Raw genomic sequence first — 6120 nt, 5'->3', positions numbered from 1 at the left:
TTGATTCTAAGTTTCATTCAACTGTGAATTTGTTAGAGCTGGCTAGATTTATCCATCTCCTTAACTGCCAAAATTCATACACTATATGTGAATGTGTATGTGCTTCTGCATATACTGTAGTTATTTCTGCTATACATTTTGGAATGGTATGTTGGTGCTAATTTTTCTTGGTTTCATTTCCATAGATGAAAAGACTAATAATAAACAAGGAAGTAATAGAATTCATTGCACTCAACCCTATCATACAGTGAACTATAGATTATGACTACATAATGACATTAGCCATGCATGACATGAACACTTGCTCATAAATTAAACCTATGAATCTTTTTGTAGCAGAATTCATATGGCAATCTGCAATTAGAAATTTGTGTGCTTCTTGCCCTAATCCCCATGACAAGCCAAGCTGAAGAGAGATGACAGTTTTTGAATTATGAAAATGGGCATACAATATTCCTCTCATTGAATGATACTTGAGTGATCCTGCCATCTGTTTCCTTTAAACCCATTTTATTAATCACTAAGCTTAATTTATGGACATACAAACCTTCCTTATACCACATCATACTATTAATCCAGGAAGCACAGTATTGTCTGCTTAGATTGGCAGAGACTTTTAAGAGAATTGTAATATTTCTTTGTTAATATCATGAAGAATATTTTGTTTAAGTAGATATGTCAATGATTAAACTGGAAAGCTTGCACTCCTCCACCCTATTAATGCACCCTCATTTAATATTAGAAGACTTGGCTGACTTATACTAATACTATAGCATTATTGCCATTGGCTCCAAGCTTCTCAGACCTTGTGCTCCATCATCTACCATCTAGTCCTTTAATGTAGATGCCAGGAACTAAACTTTAGCTGTCCTGCATGCAAAGCCATTGTCTTGGCTGAGGTGCTGTATGAAAGGAAGCACAAGCAAAGTTACTTTGAACAATTGCTTAGGTTGGAATTAAAAAAAATATCTGTAAGGTGATTATACATTGACACTCTGTCAACGTGTGGGCAAGGACTTTCACTGGATGGTTTAATATGAGTTGCCAGGGAAAATTCTGCAAAAATGAAGCAACTGATTCCTTGCCTTATCCAAGAAATTAACTGTATTTGTCATAAACACAAACCATTTCTAGATTAAGGTTAAATTCTCGAATTCAGGAAGTTATATTCAGGGAAACAAAATAACTTTTCAAATTATAGTTTTTATTTTGCCATAGTATTTTCTTCTGCCATAATGAAAAACCTTCGGCTTATGAGTCTGGTGTTTTTCTGTTTAGCTTGCTATATCTGTTTAGTTTGCCAATGTGGTATCCACATTGAGAATTGTCAGTAACTGTCCTAACTTTATATTTTGTCATGAAAGAGATATTCTTCAGATGAACTAATATTCCTTGTCATCTGGTTATGTTATCATGCCAGCAAACAAACACAAATAAAAGGTGAATTTTTGTAGGAACATGATAGTGGGGAGTTCATAAGTACTATGCATAGTACACATGTCTAAACCAGTGTTCACTACTATTGCATTATGATGGTGTAGACACATATCTTCCCCTTCCTCAACACTTGCATTTTCTCAGGATAATCTCAGAACAGAGAAAACCACTCTGCTGGTGATAATTAGAGTTAAAAGTTGTAAGGCACCTTAGGGATGCCCTTCCTTTTTCTATACCAACGTCTCTCTCCCAAGAAACATGATGCCAAGAAGAGATATTGAATTCTAAACAGACCCTGAAAATGAGACCTTTGAAGTTAGGCCATGGGAGGGAAATTGCATATGAGATCCTGATCCATCTTGCATTCAATAATATTCACTATTGTGCAAATCAAATGAAAGTGAAAAATATTTCGTTGGAAAGACATTACTAGGATTCTTATCTCTTGAAAATAATAGGTTGATTGTGCTCAGTAATCCAGTTTCCCATTCATTTCTTTAATCGTTCTTGCATATTTCTTAATGGAAATGCTTAAGTTATTAATGAGTAAATAACTTAATAGGCCCTGGAGTAAAGACACTCCGGGGCCTATTAAAATATACTCATCATTAAAAAGATTAGAAAATTTGTAAGATCTGCTTTTTAGAATTATCTATCTATCTATCTATCTATCTATCTATCTATCTATCTATCTATCTATCTATCTATCTATCTATCTACCTATCTATCTATCCATCCATCCATCCATCCACACACACACACATACACACACACATACACATACATACATACATACATTTTTCACCTCTAATTATAATTCCTTTCACAGTCCTAAAGAGTTCCTTCCTTTATATTGACTTACCAATTTTTTCTGTAATTGAAAATAAAAATAGATACAACACAACTTTAGAGTTACCTTCTTCTAAACTTTTTATGGACGCTATTATATTTGTTTGTATGTTTCTAAGTATATCTTATATACTTAATAAATAATTAATAAATGATATAATATGATATAATGATATAATAAATATCATTTATTATTGCAATTCAAATTCTTTCTAGATAGATAATTTCAGAATACACAAAATGGATCAGCAACAGTAACATATTAATGGTATTTACTTTTCATTAATTTATTATCTGAAAAAATTATAAAGATAACTGCTAGTAGATTTTAGGATTATGAACACGGTTGCCACCTTGCAATTATATTTACTACATTTTTAATAGTACAACCATATCTTTCAATAGAAAGAAGGGAAACACTTTGTAGTAGGATGGATATTATGGATGGATAAATTTCCAATGGATGCAAGTAACAGGTATTCCTCAATTTATGACGAGTCCAAAATTTATGTTGCTAAGCAAGAAATTTGTTAAGTGAGTTTTGCACCATTTTTCTTGCAACAGTTTTTAAGTGAATCACTGAAGTTGTTAAATTAGTAACACAGTTGTTAAGTGAATCTGGCTTCCCCATTAACTTTGCATGTCAAAAGGTTGCAAAAAGTGCTCACATGACCACAGGATACTGCAACCATCATAAACATGAACCAGCTATCAAGCATCCAAATGCAAATCATGTGGCCGTAGGGATGCTGCAATGGTCATAAGTGTGAAAAATGGTCATAAGCCACTTTTTCAGTACTGTTGTAATTTTGAACGGTCAGTAAATGAACTGTTGTAAAATCAAGGACTACCTGTACTTTGTTAAATCCTTGGATTAGTAATCCGACCAACAAAAGGAAGTATACGAAAGATTTACATATATCAAGTCAGTTGTGTGTGTGTGTTACAGGGGCGGGTTCCAAATCCCGTTGCTACCAATTTGCTTGCTCCCGTGCGCATGCGGAGGCTCACATATGCACATGGTGCTTCTGAACATGCACAGAAGCGCCCAGCTGGTGGGCGGAACTTCTCACTGCCGCTGCTACCGGTTTGCCCAATCTGGTGTGAACCGGTAGCAACCCACCACTGGTGTGTTTGTGTGTGTGTTCCTCCAATTTTTATTCATAGTTACCAAAACACAGCCATATCCGGTCCATCGTCTTGTACACAGATGATAAAAGTGACTGAAAAGAGTAACTTTGTCTGATAGCTATTGATCAGAAAATGACAGTAGATAGAAATAAAATGACCAGAATCTATCTTCTTTATTCAGGGATCACACAGAATAATTTATCACATTGTACAAAGTAGGTGAACAAACATTTTGAGTTCCTGTGATTAAGTACCTTTGCAGTACAAATACTGCATTCGGAAACCTCAAACAAATGGCCTAAAGATGGCAGAATTGAGCAGCATATTCCTCATTTTTGGATTCTTGATATAAATGTGTACCAAAGAATTATGTTCCACGTTTAAAATAATGTAGCTTATTTTTATTTTAAAACATATTAACATGACTTTATTTCTTATGAATGGGGGGGGGAGTATGTCAGTATATACACCTACAAAAAGCTTACAGTAGAGGGGAAAACTTCATAATCTTCCAATTTTTAAAGTCACAGTTTAGGTGCTTTCCAGGCATTTAGCAAACAAATTCCTTGGAGTGTGGAAAGGAGATCTGTTTGTAATGTGGTGCTGCTTTATCAGAAAGCCACCATACCTGACTTGGAAACATTACCCTCTTTATACCTCAACTACATTTATTCTCAGGAGTGTCATTAAACTCTTACATTGTCCCTGATTACCTGAGATTATTTCATAATAAGATTTACTTAAAGTGAAGGAATAAAGCAATGCCTGTAAACAATAGTGTAAAAAGAATTGGCAAAAATATATTTTTCTTCTCTATTGTGATTCATTTTGAATCCTTTACAGACAAACATGAAATAATTTCAGTTCTGTTTTGTCTTACAGAATGTCTAATCATATATGCACGCATGCATGCACGCACACACACACACACACACATACACACACACACACACACACACACAGTATGAAGTTAGCACCCACCCCTCTTGTAGAAGAATGAAATATTCTAGGAAATATTTAAAAAGCAGAATATTAAAGCTGCCTGGATGAGAAATAGAGAAACGTGGTTGTTTTAGGCAGGAAGCAGGCTCACCCTCCTCAAAAGCCCACAACAGATGTCAGAACTTAAGAGATAAAGAGATATCCTCAGAAATACCCTCACCCAAGATCCAACAAAGGTAGGATTAGCCCTCAGCCAGGGTGAAATGCTCTGGGATTGGACCAGATCACGTGATCTGGTAGTAGCAATGGCGGAGGAAAGCTCCACCCACCCGCCTGGGGCGTCATTACTTCCTGGTTTTAAGCGTGCACTTCCAAACCGGTAAGGAAGGTAAGTAGATTTCACCCCTGCCCATATATATATATATATAGGTCTTTGGTTGTTCGGGTTTTCTCCCGTGTAAAATTGGAAGTGTCTTGGCGACGTTTCGACGAAGTCTCATTCGTCATCTTCAGGCTTCAGCTTCGTGCTTCTGGGAGCAATGTGTGATCGCAGCTGTTTCACACATTGCTCCCAGAAGCACGAAGCTGAAGCCTGAAGATGACGAATGAGACTTCGTCGAAACGTCGCCAAGACACTTCCAATTTTACACGGGAGAAAACCCGAACAACCAAAGACCTATATACAAACACCCGTGAAAACCTCAGAAAACAAATATATATATATATATATATATATATATATATACCCAGATGGACATTTCTTTCAACAACACAGAGTTCAGTACACACACACACACACACACACACACACATCAATATGCCATCACTAATCAAATGCTTAATAATTCCTGAATTAAATGCTTAATTCAGGAATTATTGCTGACTTTTGTTTTACTATTGTTATCTAAGCAAAAGAATAGAATAGAATAGAATAGAATTTTATTGGCCAAGTGTGATTGGACACACAAGGAATTTGTCTTGGTGCATATGCTCTCAGTGTACATAAAAGAAAAGATACGTTCATCAAGGTACAACATTTACAACACAATTGATGATCAATATATCAATATAAATCATAAGGATTGCCAGCAACAAGTTATAGTCATACAGTCATAAGTGGAAAGAGATTGATGATGGGAGCTATGAAACGATTAATAGTAGTGCAGATTCAGTAAATAGTCTGACAGTGTTGAGGGAATTATTTGTTTAGCAGAGTGATGGCCTTCGGGAAAAAACTGTTCTTGTGTCTAGTTGTTCTGGTGTGCAGTGCTCTATAGCGTCGTTTTGAGGTGTTATAAGTGCAGATTTCCCACCTTCTGAAGTTAGGTTAACTTGAGAAAAGTCACATAGTTATTTCTGTATATCTTTAAGGATTTGAAGCTGTTTTTCCCCCCAGTCCAAGTTTAATACTTCAATTTAGAAACAAGCTATTTGTACGATACTATAATATAAATATACAAGTCTGTAATATAATATAAATATGCAAGTCTGTAGAATACTTGGTCAATTCCTAGATTGCTATGCTTGTAAAGTTAATGAAGAATTGGCTAATTAAGAAAATGAGAACTCCTAGATTTGATTAACTTCAGATCAGCCATTGTCCCTATAATAATAGAATTTCACAGACCTATTATTATAGGGATCAAACTGGAGTAGGAGGAACTGTGAACACCATCCTCAGCCTTTGAGAGAAAGATGGAATACAACTTAAAAGTTTGCATTCTTGATGCTAAATTTCTTTAAAGGTAATATAATATGTTA

This window comes from Ahaetulla prasina, chromosome 6, assembly GCF_028640845.1.
Source record: "Ahaetulla prasina isolate Xishuangbanna chromosome 6, ASM2864084v1, whole genome shotgun sequence".
Taxonomy (NCBI): domain Eukaryota; kingdom Metazoa; phylum Chordata; class Lepidosauria; order Squamata; family Colubridae; genus Ahaetulla; species Ahaetulla prasina.
The sequence above is the reverse complement of the archived record's forward strand: the minus strand, read 5'-3'. Positions refer to the sequence as shown.